We start from the raw sequence: 26,986 nt of genomic DNA on the forward strand, positions 1-26,986 counted from the left end.
TGGTGTTCCTGCTAGTCCCTCCACTTTCATCATTCTTGTAATAGGAAAGCAGAGGGACTGGCAGGAAGAAAAATGACCACACTAAGCAGGAGAGCACACAGTGGTCAGTTCTCTGGCTGTGCTGGGAACTCAGCCTGCTCTCCTCCTTTGATCAAACTTCCCTTACACTTCCCCACATACACACACACACACACACACACACACACAAAACCATTCACTGGGAAGACCAGCGTGCTGCTGTTTCTCCTCCCCTAGCTTTTGTTATATGAACCCCCAAACATTATATATATTTTTTTAGCAGAGACCCTAGAGAATAAAATGGTGGTCGTTGCAATATTTTATGTCACACATAAAATATAGAGAGTATAGAGAATAAAATGGTGGTTGTTGCAATATTTTATGTCACACTGTATTTGCGCAGCGGTCTTTCAAACTCAATTTTTTGGGAAAAGAATACACTTCAATGAATTAAACCAAAAACTAAACAGTAAAGTTAGCCCAAATTGTATAATGTGAAAGATGATATTACGCTGAGTAAATAGATATCTAACACGTCACACCTTAAAATTGCGCACAGTCATGGAATGGCGACAAACTATGGTAGTTAAAGATCTCCTTTAAAATTTTCTACAGGTTACCTGTTTAGAGTTAAAGAGGAGGTCTTGCAGCACTAGAATTATTGCTCTCACTCTAATGCCCCGTACACACGGTCGGACTTTGTTCGGACATTCCGACAACAAAATCCATGGATTTTTTCCGACGGATGTTGGCTCAAACTTGTCTTGCATACACACGGTCACACAAAGTTGTCGGAAAATCCGATCATTCTAAACGCGGTGACGTAAAACACGTACGTCAGGACTATAAACTGGGGATTGGCCAATAGCTTTCATCCCTTTATTTATTCTGAGCATGCGTGGCACTTTGTCCGTCGGATTTGTGTACACACGATCGGAATTTCCGACAACGGATTTTGTTGTCGGAAAATTTTATATCCTGCTCTCAAACTTTGTGTGTCGGAAAATCCGATGGAAAATGTGTGATGGAGCCTACACACGGTCAGAATTTCTGACAACAAGGTCCTATCACACATTTTCCGTCGGAAAATCCGACCGTGTGTACAGGGCATAACAATTGCGGCGATACCTCACATGTGTGATTTGAACACGTTGCTTTGGCACGCAACTACGGAGGCATGAGATGCTTTAACAAAAAAAAAAATGTCTTATTTGTTTTATTTTTTGTGATTTTTACACTGTCCCTTTAAAAAAAAAAAATCTGATCACTTTTATTGCTGTCACAAGGAATGTAAACATCCCTTGTGTCAGTAATAGGCAGTGACAGTTCTTTATTGAGGGATCTGGGGTTTAAAAGACCTGCACTTGAAGGTATTCAAAACGCCAAGATTGGTGTTTTTGAACACTGTGGTTTTTTTTAAAACTGGCGCCGTTGGCTGCCGAGTAAACCGGAAGTGACGTTGTGACGTAGCGTTGTTTGGGTCTCCGGCCAGCCGGCGGACGTGCTGGCTGGTGCCTCAGGTCTCCCATGGGATGGGAGAGCCACGGCGAGCCACGGAAAGCGGCAGGGGGGGGAGTCCCCTCCTACTACTTAGCTGCATTGGTTGTAATTACAAAAAAGCAAACCGTCGTCAAAAAATAAAACGGTACTGGGGTGATGCCTGCAGCTTCAGGCATCACCCTGGTACAACCACCTGAGGCAGAATGACATACAGATACGTGATTTTACTTGGTTCTGTATTCTCTATAAAATACTGGGAGGTGGACAGGGGGTGGAACCAAGGAAAGGTCCTTAGAGGTGGGTAGGGGGGTGGAACCAAGGAACGATCCTCAGAGGTGGGCAGGGGGTGGAACCAAGGAACGGTCTTTAGAGGTGGGTAGGGGGGTGGAACCAAGGAACGATCCTCAGAGGTGGGCAGGGGGTGGAACCAAGGAACAGTCCTCGGAGGTGGGTAGGGGCGGAGAAATTGGTTAATTCAGAAAGGGGGAGCTTCTGCACCTATTCACCCTGGCCAGAAAACAGATTTTCATGGTGAAAACACCAGATATTTTGCTGCAGATTTAAAAGAACTGAACAGGACTTTTGAAATTACAGTAACAAGATAAAGATTATTAGAGATTAGCTTTGTATCTACATTAATCCTACTAGTCTCCGTGGCCTGTACAGTGTTTGACTGCCAAGTTAGAAACATGTTGCCAGTGTCTAATCCTTATTATAATTCCTTGCCCTTTCCCCCATTCAGTGAATTAAGGCTGACCAGATTTCCATTATTTGATTTCAGTCTGTGATCTCAGACATTCAATAAACAGTGACACATAATCTGTTTTCAACAAAAGACATTTATAAAAACAAAGAAAACGCTAGCAGATTTATAGACGGAGGCAAGAATGGACATTGCTTTCCTTGGCTCCGGGCCTCCCCATGTCATTGGTTTGGTTTGGAGCCGTGCGCATATTCAGTGTAATATAATTATTACACTATTACTCGGCAAAGAGATCTCAGCTGCGGAGATAAGAAAGGCTTCCTGGGATACACAAGTTCATTTTCACCAGAAGCCTTTGCAAAGTGACCTTCCAGACCTTCATGTTTTAATTTCACACATCATCATTTGTAAAGATGAAAAGATCTCGCTAGTTCTGTATATAATATTCTGCCTGTGTCAAGATAAATCTGAAGTCAGCTTTGGCTTCTTATCAGCGACCAGAACCATTAGTAATATTTTCCCTGGCTTTATGCAAAGTTAGATTAATGGAAAGGCGAAATACAGTAAGTCTTGGCCTGGGGGTGGCAATATATTAAGAATGACTTTTAATTTGTTATCTTCTAAAGGTTATTTATTTTGGCTGTAAGATTTTTTTATTTTTTTATTTTTTTTACACGCCAGTCAAAAGTTTAACTTTTTAGGTGTGTACAGGGAGCACAGAACATCTTTTTTTTTTTTTAGGCTGGAAAATCTTTTGGCACTTTTTGTTTACAAATTTAAATCAGTATTTTTTGCTAGAAAGTTACATATAACCCCCAAACATTATATATTTTTTTTTTAGTGGAGACCCTAATAAAATGGCGATCCTTGCAATTTTATGTCACACGGTATTTGTGCAGTGGTTTTTCAAATGCAATTTAATGGGAAAAACGCATTTTAATAAATTGAAAAAAAACACAACATATACCCGATTTTTTTTGTAAAATATGAAAGATGATGTTATATTGAGTAAATAGATACCTAACATGTCACGCTTTAAAATTGCGTACACTAGTGGAATGATGACAAACTATGGTACGGCAAAACCTTGGATTGAAAGTAACTTGGTTTTTGAGTGTTTTGCAAGACAAGCAAAATTTTTTTATAAATTATGGCTTGATAAACAAGCGATGTCATGATATATACAGTATCTCACAAAAGTGAGTACACCCCTCACATTTTTGTAAATATTTTCTTATATCTTTTCATGAGAGAACACTGAAGAAATGACACTTTACTACAATGTAAAGTAGTGAGTGTACATCTTGTATAACAGTGTAAATTTGCTGTCCCCTCAAAATAACTCAACACACAGCCATTAATGTCTAAACAGGGGGGCAGGGGGAGCTATAATAGGGTGCCTGCAGAAAGGAATGCCCGAATGCCTTACCGGAGGATGTGTAGGGGTCCGGGGGAGGCAATAAGCTGCAGAACAGAATCGGGACGGTGGAGGAAGAATTTTCCACCCCCCTAAACATCGCACATGGGACAAGATGACTGGCTGCCCACCCCCCTGCTGATGTCACTGACACTGATGCAAGGAAGGGAGCCTGCTGGGGGATTCCCCTGACGTGCCCACAGAGAGATCTTGGTGTGCCAGCTGTGGCACGCGTGCCATAGGTTCACCATCACTGGGGTATGTGGAAGTTTTCCTCTGGATGCCTGCATACTTAGATGTGTCTCTTTTAATCATCAACCATGTGAGTTGCTAAATGTTGTACCTTAAATGTAACCATATTGCTACACTTAGAGGCGCCTCTCTTCTCTTTTATACTCTGGAGCTCCTGCTGGATTTCTGGCTTCTAATCCCCTTGTGGAGGCCGCCATTTGTGGATGGACATTTTATGGTTACACAACCAATCATGTGGCTATAATCTTTTTATATAGACTATAAACTGAAGGAATTATGAATAAATGGTTGTGGAACGAATCAATCATCTGAGTTTCCATTATTTCTTATGAGGAAATGTGCTTTGATATACAGGCATAAGTACACTCACTTTATGTACACTCACAAGTACAGACATACCGGCAAGTGTGCGTAAAGTGCCTCACAAGTACAGACATCCCGCACCATGCAGCCGCAGTATGGCCTGGAAGAGGTGGAGCTGGAGCCCGGAGTTGTCGCCAGTGAAGAGGCCACAAGTGAAGAGGCAAATTTCCCACCAGTCAGCCCAGAGTTGCCCGCCAGCCATGCCCACCAGCCATCCCAAAGTTACCCGACCGCCAGCCCAGAGTTGCCCGCCAGCCAGTCCAGAGTTACCCGCCAGCCATCCCAGAGTTGGTGCCTAAACGTAAGTGGATTACTGTGCAGTACTGTACAATACTATAAACTTCACTCCCTGACCCCCCACTACAGCCCGTGGCCCTCCTTTTTTTTTATTAATTGTCCCTTTAGTTATTTATTTTTATCACTTTTATTCCTATTAGAAGAAATGTAAACATCCCTATTAATAGAAATAATCATAACTGGTTCTCTTTATGTAGAGATCTGGAGTCAAAAAGACCCCAAATCTCTCTTTTACCTTTAAAAAAAAAGATTAAAAAAAATGTTTGATCTTTTGCTTAAAAAAAAAAAAAAAAAAAAAAAAAAGATTTACTTCCGCCCTATACTGGAAGTGACGTCATGACGTCGCTCTTGTCCTCCAAGGCCCTAGAGGCGAACTGAGACGATCCGTAACCCCCGAGAGTCTCAGCTGCGACACACAGCTCTAAAGGAACGGCGCGGATATGTCATTCCTTCAGAGCGCATGCGCTCGTGACATCACCGGCTGCTGCTAGCTAGAATATCTCCTAAATGGTGCACGCTTAGGAGATAGTCATTTTACCTACAGATAAGCTTAAATGTAGGTAAAAACAATAACAGAGTTTACTACCACTTTAACCCTTGGATGGTTCAGTGGAGGCAGAGTTGGCTAAAGAATAGATATCAGTGTGTGGGTGTAAATGAGGTTTGTTCACAACAGAGACCAATGGTGTACCAAAAGGTTGTGTACCAGGTCCTGTTCTGTTTAATCTATTTATAAGTAATATAGTTAAAGGTTTGGCAAGTAAGATATGTATTTTCGCTGATGATACAAAGTTGTACAATAGGGTTGATAGTCTTAGAGGTGACTGTAATGTGGAACATGATTTGGCATGGTTGGAAGATCGATCAAAGCAGTGAAAACTGCAACTCTATTTATCACAAAAGTTCTCCTAAAAAGTTCAGGCGCTGTATGGCGAACCAACATATGGCAGTCTGTGTAATGAATTTTAGCCCTCTGCAGCTAGAGGGGAACCAAAACATCGAGGATGGTGTTGTGCAAAAGAACAAACAACAAAAGATTCCTCTTAATCCAGGGCTGGGGGGTGATGGATACAAACCACTTGAGGCATACCTCAGAGAAGTCACGAAAATGTCTATGCCACGGTTTGTGTAAAAAGATTTATTGTAAAATCAATGTGTTCCAAGAATGGAAAAGGTTAAAACATGGCTGACAGACAATCAATGCTAAACATCATGCTTTATATTGAACTTCAATCTCACCCAAACCTCGGCAGACCCAGACCAGAGCAGCTGACTTCAGGTAGTGGGTTAGGAGGTCTCATGATGCCTGCGTACAGCTGGGAAAAGAGAAGACAAGAGAACTGCTCAGGTTTTCCAGGTTCCAGTGGGAAGTTCAGCGCAGAGTTGCTCTGGAGTGCGGTCTGGACTACCCTTATGTCCCTCCTGACACTATAGACATTGTGAAAAACTCCCGGGGAAAGTGGGAGGATGACCTAGCGTGGGAGTACTTGCACATCTCTAAGGAGAATACAGACTGTGTTTCTTCCCTTTTCTTTGATTCTTTACAGGGCCAGACCGGCCTGCCACCCTAATCTGTGCCGATGGATGGACATTCCTATTGCTGGATGGTAGGTGAGGTCTGATCATTAATTCAAACTTTTTTTTGAGGAACCTGATAGTCCGGGGAGGGGCCCCTCCTACCAGGAACTCCCAAAAGAACTGTGTTTGGTCTTGTTTCTTCCCTTTGTTTCTGTCAGCAAGATGCTAACTCCCTTCCGACAGACCTAAACCTAGGGAGCAACAAATGTATATACTGGATGCTGAATTTTCCTTTCTGTCAGCAGGTCTATAACCCCCATCTGACAGAAAATGTTGTAGTGCCTAGATAGTGTTATAGGGCGTACACACAGTCGGACTTTGTTCGGACATTCCGACAACAAAATCCTAGGATTTTTTCCAACGGATGTTAGCTCAAACTTGTCTTGCATACACATGGTCACACAAAGTAGTTGGAAAATCCGATCGTTCTGAACGCGGTGACGTAAAACACGTATGTCGGGACTATAAACGGGGCAGTGGCCAATAGCTTTCATCTCTTTATTTATTCTGAGCATGCATGGCACTTTGTCCGTCGGATTTGTGTACACACGATCGGAATTTCCGACAACGGATTTTGTTGTAAATTTTATCTCCTACTCTCCAACTTTGTGTGTCGGAAAATCCGATGGAAAATGTCCGATGGAGCCCACACACGGTCGGAATTTCCGACAACACGCTCCGATCGGACATTTTCCGACCGTGTGTACATTAGAGTGGGATGTTGTTTGTACTTTTCCCACAGGGCCTCTTCGGATTAGACAGCTGTTCATCCATCTCTGGCTGGACTCAAGAATCCGGTGGGCAGAGGATCCCCCTCTAGAGGGGGCTGCTCTGGCTCAGTAGCTGGTGTAAAGTTAATGCTAGCTACAGGGACCTGTAGTTAGGTGTATGTAGTGTACATTCTGTAAATACCAACAAAATGCTATTTTTATTTTTGTACATATTTATTTGTGCATAGCCACATCCCGGTGTTTTTTTCCCCTGTCCCATCCAAAACTGTATTTGTGTGGGATGCCCTTGCTCCTGGGCCCAGGAGCGGATTTTTTAAATTGCCCCAGCCAATGGACTGGCTGGATGTTAGGGGGGTGAGTGTAGCAGCCTCTAGTGGTACTAGGATGTGTACAGTTACATTTTTCTGTAGTGTAGGGAAATTCAAGCAGGCTTGGCATATAGGCAAGCCTGTGTGTTTGATTCCTGAGCTGGCAGAAAGCCAGGGAGAGCTGGGTGACTCACAGGCAGCATCAATGAGACCTCCCACTTCATTTTTCAGAACATGCTAGACTCTTCTGGAAAGGGAGGAGGAGAGGTGAGGTGGAGCTGCCTGGAGTATTCTGAGGGCTCTGACAAATCCCCAACCTGGATTGGCAGGGGGCAGGCCTCCTCAAATACTCAGGGTCAGCCCAGCTGGGGAGGAGTTAGTGATCGGGTGGAAGATGGAGATGAAGTGTTAGGCTGTTGGGGCCTTTGAGGGAGCTCCACAGAGGCAGCCAAGAGGGCTGGTGAGTGTTCACACAGACAAAAAATCTCTCTCCTGCGCTCGAGTGACTAAAACCTCAATGATGATGATAAGGCCAAAATGCTTCAGTGGTGTCTGCCGTCTTGCAGCCCTCTTCAGAACATTGGGTATTCATGGGCTACAAAAATATAAAAAGAAAAAGAGGGTGCACCGACCTAGTGCATTACCACAAATTAAAAAGGGTAAAACAGCAAATGGATACTCACAAATGAGCGTATACGTTAAACATGAACAATAGCTGCAAGTGCGCAGTAGCGGACATCAGAACATAATCGGGACCGGACATCAGATTGATGAGGCAATGGCTGACGCGTTTCTGGGGAGAACCCCTTTCCTCAGAGCCTAAGCGGGTGGTAACTCCTCGCAAGTGAGAGCTCCTCCATTTATGTGTGTATGCGTATGACCATGTGTCAGCCAGCGCCAGCCCACAAAAAGCCACTCCCACCTACCCAGACCCAACCCTCCAAGGTGTATGCACCCACCCTGATGTCACTAGGTCGCCACAATGAAAGCACTGGTGAAAGTCCCCATACATCTAGGGCAAAGATGTGCCAATCAATCATTCATGAATCAATGGTTGAAGTTAGTAAAACATATTTAAAGTTGGTAAAACATATTATACAGTATCATACTGGACATCTTAAGCAAGCAGAGGTGGTCTAACCAAAGAAATATGATAGACGATAGACGGCATTTGAAGATCCCCTGACATACATCCTAGTAAGTGTGGTTCCCTTTTTGGCATCCCTGAATGTGCGGCGTTTGAGGGAGTGTTATGAATGGTGCTATTGCCTGGCCACCTCTGCCCATTCACTGTTTGTACATGGGATGTGGCCTTAATATTTCTTTGGCTAGACCACCTCTGCTTGCTTAAGATGTCCAGTATGATACTATATAATATGTTTTACCAACTTTAAATATGTTTTACTAACTTCAACCATTGATTCATGAATGATTGATTGGCATATCTTTGCCCTAGATGTATGGGGACTTTCGCCAATGCTTTCATTGTGGCGACCTAGTGACATCAGGGTGGGTCCATACACCTTGGAGGGTTGGGTCTGGGTAGGTGGGAGTGGCTTTTTGTGGGCTGGCGCTGGCTGACACATGGTCATACGCATACACACATAAATGGAGGAGCTCTCACTTGCGAGGAGTTACCACCCGCTTAGGCTCTGAGGAAAGGGGTTCTCCCCAGAAACGCGTCAGCCATCGCCTCATCAATCTGATGTCCGGTCCCGATTACTTTCTGATGTCCGCTACTGCGCACTTGCAGCTATTGTTCATGTTTAACGTATACGCTCGTTTGTGAGTATCCATTTGCTGTTTTACCTTTTTTAATAAACGCTATTTGTGGTAATGCACTAGGTCGGTGCGCCCTCTTTTTCTTTTTCTTTTTTTGTAGCCCATGAATACCGAGTGTTCACAAAGTCAGGAGGACTGGGAGATACACCTGAGGTGACTGGGAGAGTGCAGTCTGGGATGGGTGCAGAGCCAGTGGAGTAAACTGTGGTGGCATGGGTAGTGGAAAGAGGCAGCTGCAGCCAGGAGGGCTGGCAGGGCCTGATGATGTGGTGCTGGGATCAGTACCCACATGGACAGCTAGCACTAGGACTACTACCATTTTTTGCTACACCACTGGTATTTGCTAAGGCCTGGCTGAGCCAGTGTGAGGCCTAAACTTTAGTGCTAGCTGGTCCTGGGAGTGAGTAGGTGTAACCAAGTGATGTGCTGGAACTGGAAGTGAGGAGGCATATATACAAGGAGTGTATATAGTTAAAGTACCGATTCTTATTTCTTCATTTAAGTGGGCATCCCATGCTTACCCTTACCCCATCCAAGTTTAATTCCCCTCAATAAAACATACAAAAAAAAACAAGGACTGCTTCTTGACTTCTGAGTGTCTGAAAATTGTGTGGCAGACTGTGCAGGGTGAGAGACAGACCACAACTACCAGCAGCCCCTATGGGGGTACCACTACACATATAACATCCCACAATAGTTTGGTAACAAGGTGAAGTGGACACAATACTAGCAAGACAGACAGAAACAATAAATGACCTAATTAACAATGAGAATTCACACCTAGGAAGCACACAATGGGGGGGGGGACACAAACTTGTGTATTTTGTCCACTAGACAAGTCAACAGAAGACAAACAATGTTCCAGCAGTCTGATAAAGTGGAATTAATTTACATTCATAGATTTATTGAGGGAGATTGTTGATAAATATTTCTGTCCCATTTGAAGGAGCCTTTCCAACCCAGTCTGAAGGAGGGCCACCATATTTCCTCTGACCATTAACCTGTACAAGATTAATATTACACCTTTCCATCCACTAAAGAAGGGAAGCTTTATTATCCTTATTCATAGAAGTAATCCAAGCCTCCATTACGTAGTTTTCCATCATTAGAGAATGATCTGCTCTCTCCATGGGCCATAATCAGTGGGTAGGAGGCTTGCCCCTAGTCCCCTCCAAAAGCCCCTGTCCTGGTTGGGTCTGTCATAATCCACTAATTGAGTTTTAATGCATAATGATTGTATTCAACGGAGTGCACCTTTAAGACCACTGATAAACTGCAGTATGGAGCAGAGCTCTTGAAGTGCCCAAAGCATACATTGGATGTCTAATACACTCTGTATATTTATACTCTAGACTCCCTTGACTACAGTGTTCATGGTGAAATATACACAGTCTTGTTCTGTTATTCCAAGTTCTAATTTGTGATGAATTGTACTATTCACGGTCCTCCTCTACTTGCGCAATTCCAGTCCAGAGACAGCGAAAATGTGCCGTATAACAAATAAGCACTTCTCCGGAGAAATGAAAAATATAATATGTTTAACCAATGGCAAATTCAAGTGCTTAGAAAAGAAAACGGCAATGAAATGCCTGAAAACAAACTCATCGTAGCATGCATCACTCTTATGGCCTGTACACACGATAGGATTTTCCGACAACAAAATCCATGTTTTTTTTCCGACGGATGTGGCTCAAACTTGTCTTGCATATACACGGTCACACAAAGTTGATCGGAAATTCCGAACATCAAGAATGCAGTGACGTACAAAATACTTACGACGAGCCGAGAAAAATGAAGTTCAGTTCAATGAAGCCAGTGTGGCTCTTCTGCTTGATTCCGAGCATGCGTGGAACTTTGTGTGTCGGAATTGTGTACACACGATCGAAATTTCCGACAACGGATTTTGTGTGACGAAAATTCAGATGGAAAATGTCCGATGGAGCCTACACACGGTTGGAATTTCCGACAACAAGCTCCTATCAAACATTTTCCGTCGGAAAATCCTATCATGTGTATGGGGCATAAATGTGTTCTTTGTCTCGGAAGAGAGTGGGCTATGGCACCCAAAGAGAAAGGAGATGTCAGAAGTGAACAAAGACATTGAAAAACTAGTTGTAGAGAAGGACTGTGGCTGCCAAAAGGATGCGTTCATTAGGGAAAATGGATTTCTCAATCAAATCTGTCTGGTAGGGCTGGATTAGCCTTTTGGCAAGTTTGGCAAATGCCAGAAATCTGATAAAGATAATGTGACTTGATGTCAATGGGTATACACTGTCCAGTGTCATTCTGCACTGTTGCATAGCTGACTGCACGCTTTGCATAACCTGCATTTGAGATATATATATATATCTCAACTGTCCCTGATTTTGAGGGACTGTCCCGAATTTGAAACAAAGTTCCTCTGTCCCTTCTCCTTTGACCCTCATTTTGATCTGATCTTCTGAAATCCCCACAATTATTCTCAGGGACTTCAACATCCCTGTTAACACTAACACTACTATTACTTATAAACTTCTCAGTCTAACCTCATCGATTGACCTGAAGCAATGGATACAGGCTCCTACCCACTCAAACGGCAACACCCTTGACCTTGTCTTCTCCTATCTGTGCACTCCGTGCAACCTTTCCAACAATCCACTCCCACTCTCTGATCACCACCTTATTAGTTTTGCTCTCTCCCTGTCTTCCACCTCTTCTCCCTCCAACCGCCTAACAGTTACACATAGAAACCTTCGCCACCTCAACCCTTCTCTTCTCTACTCTGCTACTGATCACCTCTATGACAAAATCTCGCCTCTGTCCTGCCCCAACCTAACTACTTTCATCTACAACAGCTCACTGTCTTCCTCCCTAGACAAGCTTGCCCCCCTCACTACACACAGAATTAGGCCCCGACTGCCACAACCCTGGCAAACAGATGACACCAGAAGTCTCAGAAAACGTAGCCGAACTCTAGAGCGCCTGTGGCATAAGACTAAGATCCAGGAAGACTTCACACAATATAAATCTGCCCTCCTAAAATACTATTCCTGCCTTCACACTGCCAAACAGACCTCCCACGGCTTTAAATATCATCTCTACGCTGATGACACCCAAATCTATCTCTCCATCCCCCCAGCTCTCTCCATCTGTCTCCTCACACATTACCAACTTACTAGCAGACATATCAGCCTGGATGTCACATCACTTCCTCAATCTCAACCTATCCAAAACCAAGCTCATGATATTTCCTCCCTCAGGTGCCACTTCCCCTGATTTCTCTGTCAATATCAATGGCTCAACTATCAATCCATCTCCCCACGCCAGGGTCCTAGGTGTAATCCTGGACTCTGAACTAACCTTTCGACCCCACATCCTATCACTATCCAAAACTTGCCGCCTCAATCTCCGCAACATCTCCAAGATACGCCCCTTCCTAACCAATGTCACCACAAAGCTTCTAATCCACTCCCTGGTCATCTCCCGCCTCGACTACTGCAACTCCCTCCTCATTGGTTTACCTCTAAATAGGCTATCCCCACTTCAGTCCATCATGAACGCTGCTGCCAGGCTCATCCACCTCACAAACCGCTCAGCGTCTGCTACACCCCTCTGCCAATCCCTCCATTGGCTGCCACTCAGTCACCCAATTAAATTCAAGATACTAACTATAACTTACAAAGTCATCCACAACCTGGCCCCCAGCTACATCTCTAACCTAGTCACAAAATGCCAACCTAATCGTTCTCTTCGCTCCTCCCAAGACCTCCTGCTCTCAAACTCTCTTGTCATCTCATCCAATGCTCGCCTTCAGGACTTCTCCAGAGCCTCTCCCATCCTCTGGAATGCTCTACCCCAATCCGTCCGATTTTCTCCTACTTTATCCACTTTCAGACGATCCCTGAAAACTCATCTCTTCAGAGAAGCCTATCTGGCCCCCACCTAACAACTGTACATTTATCTTCTCAATCAGCACATCACCCACAGCTATTACCTCTTGTATCTCTTGACCTTCCCTCTTAGATTGTAAGCTCTAAGGAGCAGGGCCCTCTGATTCCTACTGTATCAAAGTGTATTGTATTTGTACTGTCTACCCTCAAGTTGTAAAGCGCTACGTAAACTGTTGGCGCTATATAAATCCTGTATAATATTAATAATCTATATAGTTGTATAAGAAATGCACTATTTATCTTCCAAAAAGTATTTCACAGTGCTAAACTTTTCATCCAATTTCTAAATTGCTGCATTTGTACATATTTTAAAAAGCCTATATAAGGCACTTGTGGGTACAACTAATCTTTATATATATATATATATATATATATATATATATATAATTCTCCTTTAAGGGGACGTGGCAAGGGGTGTGTACATATATAGATACGTACTGTATATATATATATATATATATACACTGTATATATCTTTTTTTTCTTTCTTTCATTCTAACTGCATCCAAAATTACCATGCGAGGATTGAGCTGGAGGGCTGCCAGCTCAATGCTAACAAGATGCACTATATTACCAAAAGTATTTGGTCACCTGCCTTTACACACACATGAACTGTAATGGCCTCCCAGTCTTAGTCCGTAAGGTTCAATATTGAACTGGCCCACCCTTTGCAGCTATAACAGCTTTAACTCTTCTTGGAAGGCTGTCCACAAGGTTTAGGAGTGTGTCTATGGGAATGTTTGACCATTCTTTCAGAAGCACATTTGTGAGATCAGGCACTGGTGTTGGACCAGAAGGCCTTGCTCGCAGTCTCCGCTTTATGGACTTTGCTTTGTACACTGGTGTGCAGTCATGTTGGAACAGGAAGGGGACATGCCCAAACTGTTTCCACAAAGTTGGGAGCATGAAATTCTCCAAAATGTCATGGTATGCTGATGCCTTAAGAGTTCCCTTCACTGGAACTAAGGAGCCAAACTCAACCCCTGAAAAACAACTCCACACCATAATCCCCCCTCCACCAAATGATTTGGACCAGTGCACAAAGCAAGGTCCATAAAGGCATGGATGAGCGAGTTTGGGGTGGAGGAACTTGACTGGCCTGCACAGTCCTGACCTTAACCCAATAGAACACCTTTGGGATGAATTAGAGTGGAGACTGTAAGCCAGGCCTTCTCGTCCAACATCAGTGCCTGACCTCACAAATGTAATTCTGGTAGAATGGTCAAACATTCCCATAGACACACTCCTAAACTTTGTGGACTGCCTTGGCAGAAGAGTTGAAGCTGTTATAACTGCAAAGGGTGGGCCAACCCAATATTGAACCCTACAGACTAGGACTGGGATGCCATTAAAGTTCATGTGCATGTAACGGCAGGCGTCCCAATACTTATGGTAATATAGTGTATGGATGTGTGTATATATATATATATATATATATATATATATATATATATATATATATATATATATATATATATATATATATTATACACTGTATATATATCTTTTTTTTTTTTTTTTTTTAGGACTAACCTGCAGCCAAAAGGGCCATGCGAGGATTAAGCTGGATGGGAAATGCAACAGGTCAATACTAACAAGTTTTGTTGATCTGATGGCCGTGAGTGGAGATTTGCTACAGTTCAGATTGATTTGATCAGAGTGAGACCTGCAGCCAGTAATGCATACTAGCCATTATAGAGTTATCAGCTCCCTGTTTGGAGTCTGGCAGAGGGAAGGCTTCCAGCACCAACTTCTTATGCAAACCAAACAGCCAACCATGACCCACCTTAAGCACCACAGGGCAATAGAATGTTTTTTCCACAATGACAGGTCTTATAGTGCGCTAATCATCTGACTCAAAGGTCAAACAAGGTATTGGACATTTCTAGAACGTCCTTTTTAAATCTGCTCCAATTAGCGGAAAACTCATGGCCCTTCACACTGAATGTATACTGTTTCCAGAAGACAGAAACCAACGGCTGCCTGCAATTATTCATTATTATCCTTTAGTTGTGTCTAGGGGGAAAAAAAAAGAAAGGGGTTGTAAACCCTCGTGTTTTTTTCACCTTAATTCATCCTATGCTTTAACCACTTGCTACCCAGGCCAATTCCGACATTTCTCTCCTACATGTAAAAATCATAATTTTTTTTGCTAGAAAATTACACAGAACCCCTAAACATTATATATATGTTTTTTTTTAGCAAATACCCTATAGAATACAATGGCGGTCTTTGCAACTTTTTATCTCACACGGTATTTGCGCAGCAATTTTTCAAACGCGTTTTTTTTTTTTTTTTTTTAAACAGAACAGTAAAGTTAGCCCATTTTTTTTGCATAATGTGAAAGATGAAGTTACGCCGAGTAAATAGATACCTAACATGTGACACTTCAAAATTGCACACACTGGTGGAATGGCGCCAAACTTTGGTACTTAAAAATCCCCATAGGCGACGCTTTAAAATTTTTTACTGGTTACATGTTTTGAATGACAGAGAAGATCTAGGGCTTGAATTATTGCTCTTGCTCTAAAGCACGCGGCGATACCTCACATGTGTGGTTTAAACACCGTTTTCATATGTGGGTGGGACTTTTTACTTTTTTTTATTGTTAATTTTATGTTTTGTTTTTTTTTAGTTTGACACTTTTTAAAAAAAAATAATTTTTTATCACTTTTATTCCTATTACAAGGAATGTAAACATCCGTTGTAATAGGAATATGGCATGACAGGTCCTCTTTACAGTGAGATATGGGGTCAATAAGACCCCACATCTCACCTCTAGGCTGGGAAGCCTGAAATTAAAAAAAAAAAATGATCTCAGCTTCCCAGCCGAGGAGGCGGCATTTGTTTGAATGCAGAGACCGGGCGTGACATGATAACATCACGCCTGGCCTCCAAACGATCATAGAGACACCGGCGACCATCTGGTCCACCGGAAATGTTTATGGTAAACATGCGTGGCCGGCGAATCCGTTCTCCGATGGAAGCAATGAGTCGGTAGAAGCACCGGAGGGTGGTGGGAGGGGGGACGTCTCCTCTCGCCACCTGTGAGAACGATCAAGGGTGGAACGGCCACTATGATCATTCTCATGGTGTAGGGAATCGCCGGCTGAAAAAGCCGATATCCCGCACAAAGTCAAGGACATCATATGACGGCCGGCAGGTGGGAAGTGGTGAAAAAACATCTCCCAGTGAACGGCCCCCTAGCCCACCCCCCATTTTACTTACCTGAGCTCCGTATTTCCCTTGGCGAGGACACGCTGTCCCTCTCACCATGGGGTCCCGGCTCTTGATTGGATAGATTGATAGCAGCGCAGCCATTGCTGTCAATCAAATCATTTTTCCTGCCAAAATTCTTCTGTCTTGTAATTTACACATCACTGTTAGGATAAATGGCCAGGTCAGTTACCTCACTTTGGTCCACTGTAGTTAAGCAATACCACTTGTTCAACACAGGGCTGGATTAACATAGGGGCTATTGGAGCTGCAGCTCCAGGCCACTTACCTTAACCACTTAACAACCGGCCCATAGCCAATTGAAGGCTACAGGGCGGTTGCTTAACTCTGGGAGGGCGTCCAGGGACGTCCTCCCAGAATTCCGCTCTTGCGCGCCCCCTGGGGCTCGCACCCGAGAGCATCCGTGACCGCCGGGTACAGAGGACCGCGCGCATCACGGATCTCGGTAAATGGCCACTAATCACGGCCGTTTACCATGTGATCGCTCCATCAAATGACGGAGCGATCACATGTAATGTCATAACGCCGGTTCCTCCCTCCCCTCTCTGTACCGATCGGTACACTGTGAGAGGAGGGGGGGGGGATTGGATGGTAGCAGCGCTGTGGGCTGCATCTGTACTGCCCACAACGCTGCACCCAATACCCAGCACTACTCTGCAATACCCCGCAATACTCTGCAATACCCTGCACTACTCTGAAATGCCCTGCAATACTGTGCAATACTCTGCAATGCCCCACAATACTCTGCAATACTCTGCAATGCCCCACAATACTCTGCAATACCCTGCACTACTCTGAAATGCCCTGCAATACTCTGCAATACTCTGCAATGCCCCACAATACTCTGCAATACTCTGCAATGCCCCACAATACTCTGCAATACTCTGCAATATCCCACAATACTCTGCAATACCCCACAATACTCTGCAATACCCCGCAAAACTCTGCAATACCCCACAATACTCTGCAATTCCCCACAATACTCTGCAGTACTCTGCAACACCCCACAATACCCTGCAATACCCCACAATACTCTGCAATACCCCGCAATACTCTGCAATACCCCGCAATACTCTGCAATACCCCACAATACTCTGCAGTACTCTGCAATACCCCACAATACTCTGCAATACCCCACAGTACTCTGCAATACCCCATAGTACTCTGCAATACCCCACAATAGTCTGCAATACCCCGCAAAACTCTGCAATACCCCACAATACTCTGCAATACCCCACAGTACTCTGCAATACCCTGCAATACTCTGCAATACCCCACAGTACTCTGCAATACCCCACAATATTCTGCAATACCCCGCAATACTCTGCAATACCCTGCAATACTCTGCAATACCCCACAATACTCTGCAATACCCCACACTACTCTGTAATACCCCACAGTACTCTGCAATACCCCACAATACTCTGCAATACCCCGCAATACTCTGCAATACCACACAATACTCTGCAATACCCCACAGTACTCAGCAATACCCCACAATACTTTGCAATACCCCACAATACCCTGCAATACCCCACAATACTCTGCAATACCCCGCAATACTCTGCAATACTCTGCCATACCCTTCAATACTCTGCAATACTCTGCCATACCCCGCAATACTCAGCCATACTCTGCAATACTCGGTGATACCCAGCCATACTCTGCCATACCCAGCCATGCTCAGCCATACTCAGCTATACCCTGCCATACTCTGCCATACTCTGCAATACCCCGCAATACCCCGCAAAACTCTGCAATACTCTGCCATAACCCGCAATACTCTGCAATACCCTGCCATACTCAGCCATACTCAGCCATGCTCAGCCATACTCGGCCATACCCTGCCATACTCTGCCATACCCAGCCATGCTCAGCCATACTCGGCCATACCCTGCCATACTCTGCCATACCCAGCCATGCTCGGCCATACTCTGCCATGCACAGCCATGCTCGGCTGTACTCGGCCTCTGTATGTGGCCAGGCTGTGAAAGTCTCACACATGTGGTATCACCGTACTCAGGAGGAGTAGGAGAATCTATTTTGGGGTGTCATTTTTGGTATGTACATGCTGTGTGTTAGAAATATTGTATAAATGGACAACTTTGTGTTAAAATAAAAACGCGTTTTAACCACTTCCCGCCCGCCGTCATACAACGTCCTTGACTTTGTGCGGGGATATCTGAATGATGGGTGCAGCTACAGGCATCATTCAGATATCAGCTTTATCAGTCGGCGATTCCCTACACCATAAGAATGATCATAGCGGCTGTTACACTGCTTGATCGTTCTTACGGGGGCGAGAGGGGACATCCCCCCCCCCGCCGCCCTCAGGTGCTTCTACCGACTCACTGCTACGATCGAAGCCTGGATCGTTTGGGTGAGATGTGGGGTCTTATTGACCCCATATCTCACTATAAAGAGGACCTGTCATGCCATATTGCTATTACAAGGGATGTTTACAAAGTGATCAAAAAATTTGTTTGGGGGGAAAAAAGCATCAAACTAAAATAAATAAAGTAAAATGAACAACAACAAAAAAATTTAAAAATTTTAACGCGCCCCTGTCCCCGTGTGCTTGCATGCAGAAGCGAACGCATACATAAGTCCTGCCCACATATGAAAACGGTGTTCAAACAACACATGTGAGGTATCGCTGCGATCGGTAGAGCGAGAGCAATCATTTTGTCCCTAGACCTCCTCTGTAACTCAAAACATGTAACCAGTAAAAAATTTTAAAGCGTCGCCTATGGGGATTTTTAAGTAGCGAAGTTTGGCACCATTCCACAAGCGTGTGCAATTTTGAAAGGTGACATGTTAGGTATCTATTTACTCGGCGTAACTTTATCTTTTATATTATGCAAAAACATTGGGCTAACCTTACTATTTTGGTTATTTTTAAAGCACAAAACTGTTTTTTTTTCAAAAAAAAGCGCGTTCGAAAAATTTCTGCGCAAATATCGCACGAGATAAAAAGTTGCAATAACCGCTATTGTATTCTCTAGGGTCTTTGCTAAAATAACATATATAATGTTTTGGGGTTCTATTTTCGAACAAATAAATGATGATTTTTACATGTAGGAGAGAAATGTCAGAATTGGCCTGGGTGCTCCAGAACGCCTGAAGGTGCTCCATCCATATTGGGCCTCTGTATGTGGCCACGCTGTGTAAAAGTCTCACACATGTGGTATTACCATACTCGGGAGTAATAGCAGAATGTGTTTTGGGGTGTAATTTGCGGTATGCATATGCTATGTGTGAGAAATAACCTGCTAATATGACAATTTTGTGAAAAAAAAAACTTGATTTTGCAAAGAATTGTGGGAAAAAAATGACAACTTCAAAAAACTCACCATGTATCTTTCTAAATACCTTGGAATGTCTTCTTTCCAAAAAAGGGTCATTTTGGGGGTATTTGTACTTTTCTGGCATGTTAGGGTCTCAAGAAATGAGATAGGCCATCAGTAATTCAGGTGTGATCAATTTTCAGATATTGGCACCATAGCTTTTGGACTCTATAACTTTCACAAAGACCAAATAATATACACCGATTTGGGTTATTTTTACCAAAGATATGTAGCGGTATAAATTTTGGCCAAAATATATAAAGAAAAATTACTAATTTGCAACATTTTATAACAGAAACGAAGAAAAATGCATTTTTTACAGATTTTTCAGTCTTTTTTCTTTTATAGCGCAAAAAATAAAGAACCCAGCGGTGATTAAATACCACCAAAAGAAAGCTCTATTTGTGTGAAAAAAGGACAAAAATTTCATATAGATACAGTGTTGCATGACTAATTGTCATTCAAAATGTGAGAGCACCAAAAGCTGAAAATTGGTCTGGTTGTTAAGGGGATTTAAGTGCCCAGTGGTCAAGTGGTTAAGATAGGCCCATTTGCCAAAAAAAAACAAAAAAAATCACAATTTTTTTTTTGAGGGTAGGTAGTTAAAGAATCTGGGGTAGGTAGCTGAAGACCTACTGCACCACTGGTCAAAATTTGGGGCTCCTATCATCTGTGGTTCCAGAGATACGGGGATCCTTGCGCAGCCTGTCACAAGCTACATACAGAGCGGCCAGTTTAAATACAAGCATTCACAGTCTATTTGCAGCAGACTGACAGGATGACTGAAAGGATGAGCTCACAGTGCCTCTCCCAGTGTCGGCCCGTGCATTAAGGGCGCACGGGTGCCGCCCCCTCTCTCCTTCCACCCCCTCTGAACACTATGGATAGATTTGTGCATTGCATGGGAGGTGTTTTTGAAGCACCTGATTAGAGCCATAGGCTCTAATAGACGTAAAAAACAGTGACCTGCGAGCGCCAAGCATGGCTCACTCACTCAGCTGTGTTAGGAAAGCGAATAAATCTTTGCTTTCCTAACACCGAACCGCCTCTCCGCCAAGGTGCTTGGGTCTGTTACCTGTCATTTGGCATAGGCTGACTTAATTGGACATGGTTTCCTATTTAAGGTAAGACTTTGATCCATGCCAGATTGTTCTGAAGAAGTGCACAGAGGTGCACGAAACGTCAACATAGCCTCTGCAAGGCCAGACAGCAGGCTTTAAGCATGCCCTCCAATACAGCAATGTAGGGGGTCTTTCCTGAGATTTCTATACTTTTGGCACCGCACTTTACAGCCTATCTGTGTATAACCAATTGAATACAGCGTACCGGATCTCTACCTGAACACCTGACCGATCATGTGACCACACACCACGAGGAATTATCTCCTGGAGCGTTCATGACAGAGCGGAGTGGTGTCTTGATATTACACAGTGAGCGGCATTGTGACCGACCTTAGAGCCAACCTATGTCCAGTAGACAGACTGCAGAGACTGACGGCTGAAGCGGTGAGAACCCAGCTGGGCACCTCTATTGTTACTTATTTCCAGCCTCTCAATCTACTGCCGCTCTTTCCTCCATTCATGGAAGGCTGATTGATATAGGAGATATTGGTAAACTGTGGAAAGTATTACTTTAGTTCCGGTCAGCTAATGGGCTCAATCTATGTCTTTTAGAAAACCTCCGCTTTATACTCAGAGACAGACAATGTATTGGATAATGTGGCATTCATTTATGATCTGGATGTATTAACCATTTGGAAGGCTGTCTTTCTATCCGGGTCTGCTGGATAACAAATAAGCCTAGTACATTGATGTTTTCAATGGCTTGCTGAGATTTCCTTTTGATGCATGTAGATTCTGCAATATGGACTGACTGAGTTGCATGAAGAGTATTCTTGCTGTGGATATATTTGGTTAATTCCTTACATTATCATCGCTGACACTCTTTAATACATGCCAACATTTGATTGTAGCCAGCAAATCATAGGCTACATTATAGTGCAACCTTTTTTCGCCCCCTGGATAAATGAGGTCCACGTCTTTCTGCCTGCAGGAGCGCTCTGCATTTTTATTTATTGCTGCAGCGTGTTTTTAATATTTTTTGGTAAAGTATAGTGAGATGTATTGTGCTAATTAGGATACATTGTTTTCCTTGCATATACTTTATAGCTTTGTGCTTGTATAACCCCCCCCCCTTATTTTTCAATATAGCCTATCATATATTTTTGTGCGCAGTGGCTGCATTTGATGGCACAGTGGCTGCAATTGATGGCACACTGGCAGAATTTGATGGAAACAGTGGCTGCGTTTGATGGCACAGTGGCTGCAATTGATGGCACAGTGGATGTAATTAATGGGTTTTTGGAATGTTTCAGCTTGTTTGTGCCCCCCAAAAATTTTGAGCACCAGCCACACTGGCCTCTCCTCACTTCTTGTCAGAGGAACTGAGCTCAATGGACAGCTTGGAGCCTGCAGAGTTTGACAGGCAGCACCGCCTTTCAAACTCACCTATTGATTTCAATGGGGCCACTCTGCAACTGCAAGCCAAACTCGCTCGCAGTAGCAGGCTAGTTCAACAATGTCACCCTCTTTTCGAAAGTTTTTCTGGCCATGGTGGCCCTCATCAGAACAAAAGGGATACTCTTGTATCACTATCTCGACGACCTCCTGCTACTATCCCAAGAAAAAGAACAGCTGTTGATCCACAGAGAGCAGGTTATCAAAACACACCTTGAATTTGGTTGGCTCCTAAACTTAAAGAAAAGCCATCAGGAACTAGTTCAGCGCTTGGTATACCTGGGGCCCAGTTCGACACTGTGGAAAGTGCAATCTCTCTCCCAGCAGAGAAGATCCCAGTCATACGAGAAAGAATATCACGGGCTCTAAGCTCTTCATGCCTGGGGGCCTCACAGTGCCTAAAAATTATTGTCACAATGGTCTCTATGACCCCCATGGTCAAATGGTCTCTGTGGAGGCTACGCTCTTTCCAGATAGGGTTTCTCCAGCAATGGAACTCAGGAGACACCAACCAATCCATTCTCATAACAACAGTAATGAGGAATAGCCTCTGGCTTCAGCGCAGGAATCTGCTCACATGCCACTCCATCGCCCCCGTCTCATGGGTCACGGTCACGACGAGCGAGCGGTGCTGGATGGGGAGCCCTTTGTAGGTCAGAGCTTGCACAAGGCAGGTGGGATGCTCTTTTCCACAACCCGGGCTTGAATGTCCTGGAATTACGGGGCAGCCTGGTGTGCCCTTTAAACCTTCAGTCATCTCCTGGGATGGGAATCAGTTTTACTGAGAATGAACAACACCACAGCGGTCTCCTATGTGAAGAGACAATGGGGCACTCGGAGCTCCACCTAGCTCTAAGGAGTCAAGCGCAACATGTCATGGGCCTAGAAAAACCTGGCCAATATCTCGGCAGTCTTTGTTTCCGGAGTCCAGAACGTCCAAGCGGACTTCTTTTCTTGCACACAGTTAGACAGCAACAAGTGGTCCCTTCATGTGGAGATGTTCAAGTGGATCCTGTCCTTAGGAGTCGATCCCGAAGTAGATCATCCCCCTGCAACTTCAAGATCAGGAAGTATTATACTCTGGGCCGTTGCTGCCAGGCCTGACAAATCGATGGAGTTTCAGCAGGCCATATGCCTTTTTTCCCCGTTTCAGATCATCCTCAGGTTTTTGCAGAGGCTCCAAGCGGAAGTGGTCGAGGTGGTTGTGATAGTGCCTTACTGGCCGAACAGGCCATGGTTTCCCATCCTGACCCAGCTCAGCTTCCGGGACCCGGTTCCTCTCGCTCTCAGGCTGGACCTTCTTTCTCAGGGGGCAGTTCTGCACCCTTGCCCTGCGTTACTGGGACTGATGGTCTGGTTCTTGTGAGGAAGAGGCTGGAAATTCTCGGGTGCATGTCAAGAGTGATTTCCACCCTCATGAGCTTGAGAAAGGCAAGCACAAAAGTCTACGGGAGAATATGGGCCAAGTTTGTCAAATTTTCATCCTCTATGGGTAGTTTGTTCAGAGACCTGGGAATCCAAGATATCCTGGGCTTCCTCCAAACTGGCCTAGATTTGTCTCTATCCATCAGCTCCCTCAGGGTCCAAGTCTCAGCCCTGTCGGCCTTCTCCGGAACATCATGGGCCGTTCACACTCTAATCCGGCAGTTCTTCTGTGGGGCAGGAAGACTTAGGCCCCAAAGAAAGACGAGATTCCCTAAGTGGGATCTTCTTCTTGTCCTTGACTCACTGACTGGACTCAGTACCTCGGGATCCACTCCGCTTTCCATCAAAGACCTTTGCAAGAGTCGCCTTCCTAGTTGCCATTACTTCGGCCAAAAGGGTCTCTGAGATCGGGTCCTTAGGTCATAAAGAACCATTTCTGACTTTCTTCCCGGACCAGGTGGTACTTATCCCTATGCTCGGCTCACACCCGAAAGTTAAATCAGTATTCCATGAGAACCAAGAAATTGTCCTACCTACATTCAGGGCCTCAGGGTCCACTGAAGCTCACCCTCTAGATGTGGGGGAAATACTAAAGGAATACCTAAAAGTTACTTCCTCCTTTAGACGTTCTGACTATCTGTCTGTTTATCCTGCACTCCGGCAATAACAAAGGGAAGCGAGCTTCGACTAGAAGATCACGGCCTGGATTATCCAATTCATCCAGCAGGCTTATAGGGCTAAGGGCTTGGCTCCTCCAGAGGTGGCGAAGGCTCATTCCATGGCGGCTTCCTGGGCAGTAGCCCGGCATGTGGCTCCAGATGTCATCTGCAAAGCGACCTTGTGGGCCTCCATTAATACCTTTATGTCACAGTATTGTATAGAACCAGCTTCCCTATCATCTGTGAACTTTGGCTTAATAATCTTGTCGTTTGATGGGGCAAATTAAATTTCTTTTTGATCAGCATACCCAGCCCTTGTTGTTTGGCTAGTTATTTCCCGCACATAGAGTGCCATGGACTCATACTCATTACTTACTGTAATTTTCCTTTCCTGATGGATTCCATGGCAGACGGAGTTCCCACCCATTGGTCAAGAATTGGCTAGTTACTGATTAAGTTTTTGATAATAAATTTTCTGTTTTACTGGGACATCTTTCATTTTGGGGTAAATACCGCATAATCGGCATTTTTTTTAATGAATTGGACTTAATTTACTGCATGCAATAATTTATGTGTTATCGCATGCAGTAAACATTAGTGAGTTGACCCCAGAGATGCACATAAAATTGCAGAGATTTTAAAGTGTATTTAAACCCTAATATTGAACTTGTATTACTTGTTCTCTTTGTCTGTTAAAATATCATAAGAAGCATTTTGTTAAAGGGTAAAAAAAGCAAATAAAAAAAGTGTAGTGTATACAATTGCAACACAAGTCATATTGTCATTGAGTGTTATTAAAAATTACCTTTCCTTTTCAATTTGCAGCTCTGTAATTTTCTGTAAAATGCAATGCAATATGGCAACCAAGAGGCGTTCACCGTTTTAAATCTATTTTATAAAGTCATAAAAACGCAAAAATTCAGTGTGTTTCCAGCCTACAACAGGACATAGGAACTATGAACATTTCTGGCAGATCAACAGGTATTTTTCTGTATATACAGGGTATGTAAAAGTATGAAAAAAAAATAGGAAGTTTTTTTTTGTTGTTTTTTTTTTAACCAATTTTTTGCCATACGCTTTAACCAATTCGCTACTCATTTACCCTACTATACAAAATGGAAAAAAAGGTTTGTCTTTACTCAAACCATTTTTAATGCATACACTGGATACAATTCTGCTTTTTTTTTAGCTGTTTGGAGTTCAGCTTTCAGCTTTGACATCTATTTAGTATTGATCAGCCTTATGGAATTCCTTCCCACACATACAGTAAATGCTGCCTTACAGCTGTGGGTCTTTATCCTCAAGGATACTTGTGATTGTACTGGGAGTGCTGTGCACATCGTGCTCCCAGCACACAGACCAGGCTCTCAGCGAGAGTCCGGGGTCTGGTACTAATAATCGGGAACTGGGAGGCCCAGTTCTTGGTCATCTGAGAGGCTATCACAGTCACTGTTCAACAGACCCCTGTATTTTTTCTGCTTTGAAATGGAGAAAAAAGATACATTGGGGTTGATTTATTGAAAGGCAAATGCAATAATGCAGTTGCTCCAGAGCTTACATAGCAAATCAGGGGGAGCTCTGCTGACTTCCATCCTCCAAGCATGTGCAAGAAAAAATTCATTTTTTTTTAATTTTCTTGCATGAGATTGGGTATTCTTTGTAAAGTGAAGTTTTACCTAACTTACTAAACTCTGGAGCAATTAGCTCTTGCAAAGTGTCCAGTCTATTTGCTTTATTTAAGTAAATCAACACCAATGCATTTTTTTCTCCTTCCTAGAGGAGAAAAGCAGAAACAAAAAGGTGCAATAATAATAATAATCATAATAAAACAAGAAAAATGAGCTAGATCAGGGTTTGATTTAGATCAGGGTCAAAGTTCATGGTCAGGGTGAAAAGTCAGAATCAAGGGTTGGGGTGAAAGGTCAGGATCAGTGTATTTTAGATAGGATTAAAATTTTTTATTTTTTTTAAATTAGTATAATTTAATGAAATTGGAGGAGAAGCAGTTCAACCTTAAACAGCATAGGGGGTTGTTTACTGTCAGAGTGGAAAGAATGTGGAACTCCCTTCCACAATCAGTGATGTCAGCAGGAAGTGTTGATAGTTTCAAAAAACTCTTAGATGGGCATCTTAGCAAATGCAATATACAGGGATATGGGAAATGATAGTAACATGAACACACACACACCTACACAGGTTGAACTGGATGAACTGGTGTCTTTATTCAACTTTACCAACTATGTAACTATCAGTGTTATACCGCGTACAAACGATCGGACATTCCGACAACAAAACCATGGATTTTTTTCCGACGGATGTTGGCTCAAACTTGTCTTGTACACACACAGTCACACAAATGTTGTCGGAATTCCGAACGTCAAGAATATGGTGACGTACAAGACGTACAACGAACCAAGAAAAATTAAGTTCAATAGCCAGTGTGGCTCTTCTGCTTGATTCCGAGCATGCATTGAATTTTGTGCGTTGGAATCTTGTACACACGCTCAGAATTTCCGACAATCTGGTCACTCTGGTGACAGGCCAGTAAAATGTTAGTGGCCCACCTAGTACTGTCAGAGGGTGGCTGGGGCCACTCCAACGATCTCAGCTCCAACTGCCCCTTTATGACAATGTATATTTATAAGTGGTATAAATACTTCTTCTGTATAAAATAAGTTATAATCTAGGCAACTTGGTCCTGCAACCAAACAAAAGATATTTACCCTTATGACTTCAAAACGTTCATGCTACTACATACTACTCCTCTACCGTACTACACCATGTGCCTCAGCCTCCAGAAAAATATCATGCATGACCATTTTCATTCTTCAACATTTTCTTTCCTTGTGACAACAAATACCAGGAATAGTGCCTTATCAATTCCAACCATCCCGTATGTGATGTATGTAAAAAAACAAAAAACC

This window comes from Aquarana catesbeiana, linkage group LG01 (assembly GCF_042186555.1).
Source record: "Aquarana catesbeiana isolate 2022-GZ linkage group LG01, ASM4218655v1, whole genome shotgun sequence".
NCBI classification, from domain to species: Eukaryota; Metazoa; Chordata; class Amphibia; order Anura; family Ranidae; genus Aquarana; species Aquarana catesbeiana.